Source organism: Melanostigma gelatinosum (assembly GCF_949748355.1).
Source record: "Melanostigma gelatinosum genome assembly, chromosome: 5".
NCBI lineage: Eukaryota > Metazoa > Chordata > Actinopteri > Perciformes > Zoarcidae > Melanostigma > Melanostigma gelatinosum.
The window spans coordinates 9,182,877-9,196,030 of record NC_136638.1 but is presented as its reverse complement, the minus strand read 5'-3'; positions in this window follow the sequence as shown (position 1 = coordinate 9,196,030).

The following is a 13,154-nucleotide window of genomic DNA, read 5'->3' as shown; positions in this document are numbered from 1 at the left end:
CACCAGAGAGCAGAGCTTATGCCACTGATTCACTTCAGCTGTAATTCATTTCTTCAACGCGCATTTCAGCTTAACCACGCTCAAACTTCAATGTGAAAGTGAATGTCAGCACAATTGCACTCAGACTGGTGAAGTCGTCGTGTCGCTTTCTTGAGTTCCTCAACAGCTAAGGCAGAAATAAACCACATCCTCATCAATCCTCCTCCTCTCTGCTTCAAATGGGCGATCAGTGCCTAACGCATAAGGGACCAGAATAATGGACTGGCCTTTTCCGTGCCACATTAGACCCCCTTTGGTCCTGACAACAACTACAAAACATAGCATTCTGTCAAAAAATGCAGACCTGTAGAGTCCCAATGTTAAAGCTGACTGTATCAGTGCTTTGTGCAACTTCCCATGTTTGATTGGTAGATGCTTTAAAGCTGCATAAATGGATTTTTTTTGGTCACTTTGGGAGGCAGAGAAGCGGTCTAACTACAAGCTCCCCAGAGGATGAGTTTTAATAACTTTGACTTTTCATCCAGAGCCATCATCTGGCTAAACTAATCACACCCTTTCAAAGCCTGTGAGATTGATTTAGTCACACACATCTGAGAGTAGAGCTACTGATACATTTGACTCTTTATGTATAGCAGCAAACATATAAACAAATATAGGAGGGTCTTGCTCTGAGAGGCATGGTTTATTTTTATGCAATTTGTCAACTTGTGTTGCATATTCTCATGGGAGGATTATGAGACAGTGGGCCATTGGGCACAGACATGCAAAAGGCCTCACCGACTCACAGAGGAGCAAGACACACGCAAGACAACTGCTTCTCTTTGTAGTTGTTTTGTGTCTCTTTGTAGTTCCTTTGATCTCTTTGTAGTTGTTTTGTGTCTCTGTGTTTGTCTTGCTTCTCTTTGTAGTCTTTTTGTGTCTCTTTGTAGTTCCTTTGATCTCTTTGTCGTTGTTTTGTGTCTCTTTAGTAATTTTGTGTCTCTGTGTAGTCCCTTTGTGTGTCTTTGTGGTTGTTTTGTGTCTCTTTGATGTTGTTTTGCTTCACTTTGTTGTTGTTTTGCTTCACTTTGTTGTTGTTTTGGTCCCTCTGTTGTCTTTATGTGTCTCTTTGTAGTTGTTCTGTGTCTCTTTGTAGTTATTTTGAGTCTATTTGAGGGACATTTTGTAGGTGAAGGCCAGGGCCAGGCCTTATACTCCATGTTTGATTGATATCAATCAATCAATCAATCAATCAATCAATTTGGAAATCAGCAATAACTGGTTATTTTGCTCGGGCTAATGCAGATTCACTAATCCAATAAAATCCTTTTTGAATGAATGAATGAATGAATTTTATTTATATAGCGCTTTTCACAGACAGTACTATCACAAAGTGCTTAACAGAGCAGACATTTAAAAGCATAAAAACACAATGTGACCCTACGGTCAATAAATTACATACACAGAGTGAATAAAAAATGTTAAAGAATAAAATTAAAATAAAATAAAAATGTAAAACAAATGTTAAGAGCAGGTCTAGGACATGGGTTTACTTTTACACAAACGCCAGCCTAAACAGGTGGGTTTTTAGCTGGCTTTTAAAAGTATCCACAGTATCTGCGAGGCGTAGAGTTGCAGGCAGAGCATTCCAGAGCCTCGGAGCCACTGCCTCAAAAGCTCGGTCACCACGGGTCTTAAATCGTGTGCGTGGGACTGACAGAAGACCTAGAGCATTTGACCTGAGAGTGCGGGCGGGTGAATAGGGGCGAAGTAGATCAGCTACATAAGTCGGAGCCTGACCATGAAGTGCTCTATAAGTGATGGTGAGAATTTTGAAGTGTATCCGAGATGCTACAGGAAGCCTTTTTGCCTTTAGAGAAGCACTGAAAATAAAACCAAACCTCTAAATTGCTTGTTAATCCATTCGTTCATGTTAAACGTTGGCTCACGTCCACCACGGGTACATTCATCCACAGAGGCTGCACTTCCATGGCTCACTCAGCAGTTGGAGAACCCAGCTTGCTTTAATACGTGCTGAGGCAAACATGAGGAGGAAGATCGTCCTTCAGCTTAAAGACGGGGCTGTTATTTGGTAGCTGACCATGACCTCTGACCTCCCAGTAGAGGCGGAGGTGGAGCCAAAAGAAGAATCTCCCCCCAGGGTTAAAACTGCATGAAAAAAACCACCTTCACTGACATACAAGTCTATAAAAATAACATCAAATTCCACTCATCCATGTTCAGAGAAGAGAATATTGACAGAAATCCTTTCCTTTAGGGGTTCTAGGGGCACCTCACAGCCCACATTGCTGTTGGCCAGTTCCTCCCTTTATTAAGACTTTGTGTAAACAATGGGAAGATGAGACTGAAATAGATGAACGTCTTCACATACAGGCTATAACCAGAGTATGATTGACAAATGACCACTTGTCCTCTGAAGCTGCTGTTCCTGCAGTCTTAAGGCTTTCCAATGGCCAAAGGTATTGTGATCTTAAGGCACTGAGGAGTCCTCCAAGAAGATGACGTTTTCAGAGGAGCATTCAGAAAAGAGTGGCTTAATATCTTAAATCTTATTTAGCACTCTTTCTTCGGTGATATTACTGCTAACAATCATGGCAGACGAAGTTGTTCCATCCAAAGGAAACATCTAACTGAACAATTATCCACTTGTGAATCTGATTGGGAGTCATTAATGCTCTGCAGAGCCCTGAAGGCCTCTCATCTGCTTCGGTAAGCCTGCCCACCCATTACATGCAGGTACTTGACAACACTTGAGTGCCCTATAATGTACAGATGACAAACGTTGCCTCTTTCTAGGCAATCCTGTCACTCTTACATGAAGTTTATGTCTGGGCTGTTGAGCAACTGGAACACAACCAACTTTGTTTCAAAGGGCACTGCATCGTACACCTCAAAACAGCCTCATGAAAGGTAGGACTTTGACTTCATTGTATTTTCCCGTCAGTCTCCAGTCAAATCAATAAAGTGTCCACAATAAGAAGCATCCACTAGTTTACATTAATGTCGCACAGCCCTGTTTTGACTGACCTCCCGGAGACACTGCCCTAATTTAAGGGGATAGTTTGGTTTGGGGGGAATTGTGCTATTTTGTTCAATCAATGCTTCAAATAATGCAGCTCGGTCAGTGCTCCTAAGCTTCAATCTATGACGCTCTACGTACCTCTTCATACATCAGTTTTGGACTTGTCAGCGGACGGAGAGCGAATACATTGTTGTCAATTGCCCCATACACATGGTTGGTGCATCCATCCAGCTAGCTTTGGGAGACTGATGCATCCTGTCCAAACACAACTCAAAGCTCACGCTGTATCTGTTTAGTCCGTACACCAGTAGGAATGGACGGTTTGAGGTGTCAGAGGGAGTCACGCTGTAACCACTTTGTTGTCGTCCATCTTCACGTTATTTTTGAGAAGCATCTGTGGCTGGCATGTATTGTCATCTAGATAGAGACGGTGTCAGTGAGCACACGTTTTGGTTTCGGTGAGGGGTGGAACAGACCATTGTCCATCCGTGATCCGAACGGATCCCCCTCGTGGTTCGGCACGCATGTGAACTGTGAATCAATTACACAGTTCAACGTTAACCACCACTCTGTGAAATAAAGTTTTACTGACAATCGTCATCCGCCAATATTCAGTAAAAACATACGATCAGGACCTCGCCGATCCTTGATAATGTTACATTGTAAACAACCAATCCGTGTTGAAAGTGTAATGGAACATTTCTACTTGTTATATATTTCTACGCACTTCCTAAGCACTTGCACTTTTGCTCTGAACTCAGTAGATCTTCATTCTTTGTTTCAGCGTATACGCTCAAAAAACAAATTGTAAATTTGGATATTCTTATGTGTATTTCATATTCTGATAAAATATAACTGTTTTATAACTTCTTTTGAATTAAACTATCATAAGCTTGCATCAGGTAACTTGTGATCCATGCAGCTGACTGCCTGCACACATGTCCTCTTCTTCTTCGTGTTGGATAACAAGTACCTATTGTATGTTCACATGTTCTATGCCTTGAGGATAACACGTATGTATCTGTGTGTCTGTTGTTAGACAGATAAAGCACTTCTTATACTTCTTTAATTGCCACTGCCTGAAACAGGATGTTCCAGTACACAGGTCCACACCCTTGATCACTGTCTTTATAACTCTGTAGTGCACTCTACGTACCTGTGCCTCTTCTCTTGCCGAGAGAATAAATACTTTTAAAAGACAAGTTCTGTTTCATTTCAGCTTAAAAAGACTCAACAGCTGGTAAAATAATTTTCCACCACAAAAGTGACAGAAGGAGAGCTAGTAACGGTGGCAGCACCGCTAATGGTCAACAAACGAAGGTTCGTAAAAATGAGTATTGGACGTACGTAAATTATAACGATATCATGATGTGTTCACATGTAATCTCGTAAAATGTAGTTTTGGCGAGAAACCTGAACTTGAATAGTGTGTTGTTATGATTTGTGATGGTTTACACTGACTTCAGAGTGATGATGAATGATTTTTGGGACAGTGGCAAACAATTGTCTGGAGCCTTGCAGACCATCTGCTATAACCAAACAAAACAAAAAAAGGATCTGCATCTACAAATATGGCTCATCAATGATCGGCAATTAGTATTTGCGGCAAAATAATATGATCGGGGATCTCTAAAAGTCATATTTGCTCCCTTTTTCCTTTCGTGTTGATCCAATCCGTGATCCATAACTTCAATCCGTGATACCGTGAGTTGTATGATCAGTTGCACCTTGTTGGGGTGTCGCAATATGTCAATATTCCTCTTAAAAATGCTGATGTACACAGTTATGGTGACGGAGTCTCTCTCTACCTCCCTATTTTGAGTGTAATTCATTTGTCAAAATGTAATTTTACTGATATAGCATTATTATAGTTGATCATTATATTGTAGATCGCAATAATGTTGTTAGCCTGACTTGTTTTGTCCACGATACTTGTATTGTGAAAATCTGATAATCTGACAGCAATAGTTCCTAATATAGACATGTAAGTATATAAATGGGTAAATGAGTATTTCCTTTCCTTTCCTTTTCAGTGTCAGCTTTCTCTGTACCTTTTAATGTTGCAATATGCTTCATTTCGTTTTAACACAGGCTCACACATTTATAGATCGTCTCTGGTGATGGTTTTTAATCCATCTGTAAGGGATGTGGCCAGTGGGAGGCGCAAGAAGAGGCGTAAATGTTGGTGGGAGAAGATTTGCCCTGCAGCAGTAGTGTGTGAGTGCAAGTGCAAATGTGTTTGTGTTTCTGCACATATCTGCATAAAAGTGTTGTTTCCAAGAATGAATGACTGCATTGAAAACAGTCCTTCCATCAAGGTTTTAAAGCCAAATAAAAGGTGAAGAAGCAATGATGGTGGCCAGATGTGAGGAGGAAAAATGTGAAAATTCGTGTTCTTTTATTCTTCTGTGTGTTATATATTTATACTCGAATACCTCATTGATGGTTTGAATCCCTTTAATGACATTTTTCTCTCTCAACCAAAAAATGAACAGATCCCGCCGTCGGGACGAGGCTCACAGTGTTTCCTGGTGGAAGACGTGTTGGAGACAGTTTGGTCCTGCTCCACTTCCTCAGTCTTCTCCACAGCAGCCCGGGCCCCCCACCGGCAGCAGCAGCTGTAGTCACAACACTTTACTGAGCCGCTTTTGCTGAGCCATGACAGGAACAGGGTGACACCGGATAACCTTGGTTTCACTGACAGAGAGCACACACACACACACACACACACAAGGGCGGGGCATGTCACTATATGGCAACTGTGTCATCAGTCTTTTATCTATGCAGGCAACATGAAGTCAAGAGACCCAGTTTGGATGCCAATTTTGGGAGGTGTTTGGTACGATAGGGACATTATGGGCTCTTCTGAAAGGTCTAAAGAACACCGTATACAGAAAACACTACGTCCTTGCAGAAAGTCCCTTAACGGGAACATACCTGAGCAGATCTTGTGATGAAAAACACTAAGCAGACGGTTCCAGCGCCCTACAGGCATTTTAGCAGCTGGAGCCTGGAGCACACATATTATCCAGGATCCTTCCTCTAAGCTTCAACTTTAAGCCGCCACCTGTTTCCATGAGGTTCTTTCCTCATTAAGGGGATGAGAACAACTTTACCTTGTTATTGTCATGATTGAAAATATACTTGAGAGAAGTTGTTTGTGGTTGTCTGGGCGTGGCACTCCATTCCAATCCTGCTGCTTATCAACCTGCACACATGAGACCCCTCCACTCATCAAGCTCCTGCAGTTTATCTACAGTTTATCTACAGTTTTTTACTGTGTTTCTACCTCTAAAAAATGTTTAAAAAAACAACAACAACTAATAAACAATTATGACAACATGACATATTTGTAATACCCAAAGTTGCTAAAAGATTCAGCTGTATATTGTCCCATTTTCACTCCATTTGTCTAGACAAACGTAATTCTTTTAAAACTCGTTGGGTCATAATGTAACCTAACCCTGTGGATGAAAGAAATGTACCATTTTTTTTGAGCCCCTCAAAAACGCTCTACATGTCGCTATGACTGTCAGAAATAAATATAAAACAAACAAATGCTTAAATTCAATTCAATTTTATTTGTATCGCCCAATATCACAAAAACACGTCCTATGTAACATAAGCTTGTCTTTCTATTACAAAATATCACAAATTCATGACAGTTCAGCTTCCTCATCATTGCATCATGTATCCGGTCCAGTGTCACGGCAGTTTGTGAAATAGTCACGCAATGCCATCTATTGGTTTCCTGTGCATGGGAACGAATTGTCTTTTTTATTTCGTGATGTTCAGGATAAAAGTAATGCCGATGGAAAGTCAAACAGGATATGTTTTTGCGGTGGACACACAAATTAAAGTGAAACAGTCAGAGCAAGTGACGTAGTATTTAACAACCAAAAAGACCACTTATGGTGAGTGTGAGGGGAAGTGGACGGGTCCAACCAGAACAGGATTTTTCTCACAGCGAAAATGGGATTTTGATCCATCGAAGCTCCTCCTCGGTTTCCTGGCCTGATTGCTGGGAAGATCTTGCTTCATTTCGCCTCTCTATTGAGGCAGGCACTGTATAAATAGGCACGCTGGAAATAGACCCTCACTCTCAATGGAGCCTCTCAGGAGAGGACCAGTGGCCAGGTTTCCAACACTGAGATATAGGCCATACATTACAGACATCTGGACTGCCATCATGTTTTGAGGAATCCCTTCACTTTGTCAAGAAGCAGTGGTGAATAGTACAATATCTGGAATTATATGTCTGCCTGTGTTATCAGTAGTCGTTCATAGAGGAAACGCTGATGCACTGAAGTCGTTTCAAAAATAAATTCTTCCTCCTGCAGCCAAAAACATGTATTCATTTAGTATCCATTTACTCTGCTGTGCCTCATTTACTGTGTGCTATGACGTCCTTATAGCCGTTATCCTCAGCAGTGTGTGCAGGTCTGTTTACCCGCCCTGCTCTGAGTAATATTCTGGCAATTATATGTCGCACATGAGCAGACATGTTTCCCCCAAAGACGTCCGTGTTCCTCACAAGGCGCTAACGAATGATGATCTCACAATATCTTTCCGGATCTGTCAGATATATGATGAGTATGCAACTCCTGGGTATAACTTGTCAACTTTTTGATTGGATCCTTTTAGTTTTGAGTCATCCTGAGAAACTTGTCACTTTCAGAGAAAGAGGACTGAACTATATATATATATATATCTATAACATATCTACAATATAGTCTTTTATTCCGAGTTAATATTGAATGTTAGCTATTCATTAATTAACCATTTTTATAAGCTGCAACAAGCACAACATTGACATAATATCATATAAAGTGGCGAGTTCAGCAGACATGGAGCAACATTTGCATTCATTTGGAGTCATGAGTTTACTATTAGTTCTCCTTTTAGCTCTATTTTGGTCTCCACCAAAATATTTTACCTTTTAGCTGCTAAATATTTCACAATGTTCACCAGTTCACTATTGCCAGCTGTGTACCGTTGGTGTTGTAGTAAGCGTGCAGTGGGTTTACCAGAGCTTGATAACAGCTGAACGCTGCTGCTGCTGCTGGAAAAGAACGGTGAGAAACAACCGGAACAGTTCAACTAAAACGCCAAAACAGTTACGCTATGTAGTTGTGTAGATTTGAGAGGAACAAGTGACTCTTTTCACAGTGATTTTATGCATTGTTAATGTAAAAACATCAATGAGTGAAGTCAAGTCGTAGAGGTGTCTAATATAATTCAGAATCTGACTAGAAGAAAAAAGACGACCCACATTAGATCCATAACTGTGACAGGTTTCCACAACAGCACATTTCAGTTGATCATTTTTGGTAAAAAAAAATGGACTGGCATATGGGTTTGGAAATATAATAAATGTGGTCATGTTTCCAGTATTTCACAATAAAGCTCGCCTGTTGAAAGATGTCCGACACTCTGTGATTCCAAAGACACTGACACGGTGTGACCACATCTGCTATGAGTTGTTGTGTTTTATTTGCACCAGTGTTTTTTGCCAGCATGAGGGCTGATCATCATGTCAGCGTTATGATGGTCCGGTTACACTGCGCACACGGTCAGAAGGTTCTGGTTCTGATACCGGTGGAAGGCCTTTGGATATTTATCTATTTAACCAGACAGTGCACTTTAATCAACTTGTCCCAGTTAGCTAATGAGCTCATCTTCATCTGTAGTCCCAGGTTAAATTGGCCTCTGATTTTTCAAAATGGTGCTTATATGCTGCATTTGCCAAACAATAAAATAGCTTTTGATAATGAAAGGGGTCGTTCAGCAGTGAATGGAGTAGCTATGGTGTCATGTTGGCAGTGAAAGAGAGAGGGAGAGAGACGAAGACAGAGAAAAAAAGTCTCAGAGGAGTAAAATGGCTGCCGAAAGGAATCTAACCCAAATCTCCATCCCACGAGTGGCACAGCTCTTCAAGGGAAACTGATTTTCAAGCAATTGTCTTCTGATTAAATCCTAATCTATTTCTGCACCTCAGTGATGAGACGGTCTTTGTTATAAGTCCTCTTATAGACTGAGGTCTGTCAATCAAACACCGGCCTTTCACTCAGGAGGCTCCGTTGTTCGTGCCCACGTGTGAAACGAGAATTCAACGTTGATTTATTTGTCACATTTATGTGTTTTATTTGGATTTAAGTAAACCCACCTCCGTAGATACAAACCTAACCAAGTATTTCATGATGGGGATAGTTTGGGTCAGTTATTAATTGTTAATATGTAGGGTACCTTGACATATTATTAATATGTCAAGGTGTCTTTGATCAAGACACTGAACTCCAAATTGCCTCCAAAATGTAGGTCACAGGACTGTTACCCTGTGTGTTTACTAACCTGTAGTGACAGAACTTAACTCTGGACAAAGTGGAGCAACGGAGATACCAGGTGGTGAATTCATTTGAATGTACAGGGGGCCGCTATTTACAACAGCACATTATCAAAATCAATCACATTGTCTCTTTAATCCCACTGGAAAAGAAAACAAAATCAAAGTGAAATCATTAACACTTTTATTAGCCTCCCAGAGTAAATGAATCCACATTTGGCACGATTACTGGGTTTAAATAAAGTCAATTTATGGGCCAAGGTGAAAGAGCTCATTATCCTTTTTCATTAGTAGTCCAGGAGGTGGATCCCATAATTCTCAATCGTCTCAATAGCAATTATTACGTTTGTAGTTGAAGTACTTCCTACTCTGGTAAATTCAAGATGCTGCTCGTTGAACAACCAACAGTGGATACGGTGGGCATGCTGTGGGTCACAGTGAAATACCTTTGCATGTGCCTCAAGGCGATAGTTCCCACAGATGGAATACAAAACTCTATTTCATTTCACAAGTTAAATCTTTTCCCCTTAAGATGTCCTTTTGCTGCAAAATAGTCACCCGAGTATCCAAATACAGACAGCATTTCCTCCAGACAAGACCGGGCGTCTGTCTGCTAACGAGTTCTTCATTATATGAGGATTAATTCTGCTGGGATCAAAGCCGACAGGCATGGACGGATCCCCCAAATATGCCGAATCAATTGCTCATCATTGAAAATGTACACTTCTTCACAAATTACTCACCAAAACAAGCAGCTATCAACAGCTAGCTTCACATTAGCTGGAAGTCCTGTCCTCGCTGTGATCTCTGAACAAAACCCACTCTGGAACTGCTCAGGCTGAGTAATGGCGAACGTAAAGGAAGCCAGCAAAGAAGATATCATGTAAATAAGACAACTTTCGGTGCATTTATCTTTTGGCAGAGGCAAAATTTAAATTGATATTAACCCTCCATCGAACTCCCGGTGAGACAGCAAACAAGCTCACAGCCTAACTGTCAGAGTAACGGAGCATTGCTGGCAGTGGGATAAGTAACTGTAATGTCATGACTGAGTATCAAAGTGTAAGCCGTTACAGTAAACATTCCTGGGGGAAAAAGTGATTACATGACTGTAACATCTCACGCAGTAGTGTGTTAACCCAACACTGGTTGCGGCTAATGTGTTAGCATATGCAGCAGGTAGACAAAGAGCAATATTAGCTTCCATTTGGAGTTTGAATATCTGACATACACTCTCCGCTTAGCTGTCTCCACCAAACCCCCCAAAAAAGTATCTGACTCGAGAGAAACTGTGTTGGCAAGATTTCAATTCAATTTCCCCACCAGGTTTACTGCATTGAGCGTGTGTGTGTGTGTGTGTGTGTAAAAAAAAAGAATGTTGTTCATATTGATTTAAATTTAGACGATATCCTCTTCCAAGACTCCTCGTCAAATATTTTTATCAGTACAGGAATATGAAAATGTCAATACTCTCAGACCTTTCACACAACCTTCTTTGCATAAAACAACAAGTATGAACGGAGCTGGCTCTGCTGATACAGACATTTGGAGGATTTGAATCATGTCTCCATTTCTGCGCTTTATGTCAAGCTGCAGATTCACTCATTTTCCCAGTAAATAATTATTCTGTGTAAACTGGCATTAGACATGCTTATAAGCGTCCTATATTTAGAAAGTGTCTTTCCAATTCACACAGCAATAATTCATTATGAAACAGATTGTCTTTGACTACATGGGAGAGGAAGACCATAATACCAAATATAATCAATTGAGCATATTCATTACGTTTTTAGGCTTTGCCAATGACAGCCCTCCAATATTCATTTAATTATAACTGGCATGATTATTATTTGAAAGACCTGACAAAAATACATGTACGAGTCAGAGAGTGAAGACAAAGACGTTTCCATCTGGGGAAAAGCGATGGAACACATGCAGAGGCCTTCGACTCTGTGCTGCAGTTCTTTGGTACCAGGCCAAACGTCAGTGACACACGGTACTGTGAGTGGATGTGATATTCTATAACAGATGATGCATTGCCAATAATATTAAAGAACAGCACAGGAACTGATGTGCCGCTGCTGGTTGTGTAGAGAAATGACTGTGTTGTCAGAAGTCACACGGATAATTCAGTTTTCATCATATTTTATATCGTGGTATGATAGAGCTGATTACATGTCACAGCCCTTTGTCAAGATGACTGTTTAGTGTGAGTCCACAACTCAAAAAAACAAACACTTTATACCAATTATTGACAATCTGGTAAATTATCTAAAACTCATCTTCCCCTTACTAGCTTTTCCCCCCCAAAACCTTCGACCTTATCCCACGGCCTGCGTCAGCGAGTGGAACCTGCCCAGGTGTCAACATGCAACTTCGTTCACGTGATTGCAGGCAGTTTTCAACTTTTTTTCCAGACTCAAGTTACCTCAACGTACGTTTAAAAAAGTTCGGCCACAAGAGCTAGGAAGTAAGTTGAGTTTTGAATATTTAAGATAAAGAATGAGTCTCTTTATTATCAACACATACACAATTTTATTTGCATTTACCGATCCCCATAATGACTGACTGTCTCGTCAAGTCAAGAATTCAGTAGCATCACTTTTAATCAAGAAGCAATCAATATTTAATCAGGAATAATTGTTTATGTTAAACTTATATACTGTAATGATAAACTTCAGCTCATCATTTGTGCTTGCATTCGTAACTTGTTACTGTATATAATGCTCCAGTTGATACTAGAAAGTCATTTTTTTCTTGAATGTTTGTTTCATAACAGGAGGTTAATGCTTTTTCTTTTTACTCTGCCACCTAAACTCACTGCAGATATGAAGGAGAGAATTAGCTTTGAAAAATCTGTCCATTTCACATTATAATTACGAGCAGACTCAATTAAGTTAATATAACGCTTTCTGTTCTGACTTTTTGTGTGTATGGATTTGCATTTTCCCCCCTTTCTTGTGTTCACTGAAGGTGGCCGTGTTAATTATGTGTGAAGAAAAGCTGTCGATGTCATTATGCACGGAGGGCTGAATGTTCACCTCTTACATAATACCCAATATCTACTGTCTTTGGGCTACAAAGCGGAGGAGGCGGAGGCAATCTGAAATGCTCAAACAACCCATGCAGCGCTGCAAGAACCCAGATGCTCACAAGCTTTTCTGCATTGTAAGACGGCGATACTGTACGCACGGCAACTTCCTGGGAAACTGTACGAAAGGAGTTTATTTAAACTTGAGAACAGTTGTGCCACACATTTTAAGACGTGACAATAATGCATGGAAAGTTGGAAATGTTCAAAGCGCCTGCTTTATGTTTCCTTTCCATCCCTGTCAAGCGTGTAACTGATCCTTCAAATCTGAATAAAACATAATTCCTCTTTCCTAACACAACGTGCCAGTGGCGGCTGGTCAATTGAGGGCCATGGGGCCTGGCCCCACCTTGAGCCACACAAAAAGAAAAAAGATATATATATATATATATATTATAATAATAATAAATTATACAAATTGTCAATATTTGTGTTTTTGAACTGTGGAATGTATCCAGTAATATGTGTAAAATGTGATATCTGCGCAAAATATATGCTTTTCCTGCTCGTCCACTCCGCCTGTGTGCACGACACTCTGAGAACGCGCAGCTTGGGGGGCCTGATCGTTTTGGCCCAAAAGAGGCGGGTCTATGAAGCAGTTTAGCCAATTGCTGATTCAAGATATAAATGAGTGACATACAATTGAGCCAATCAGCGTCCTCAAATAGATTCAGTGTGGGGCCAAAAAGATTTTGCCC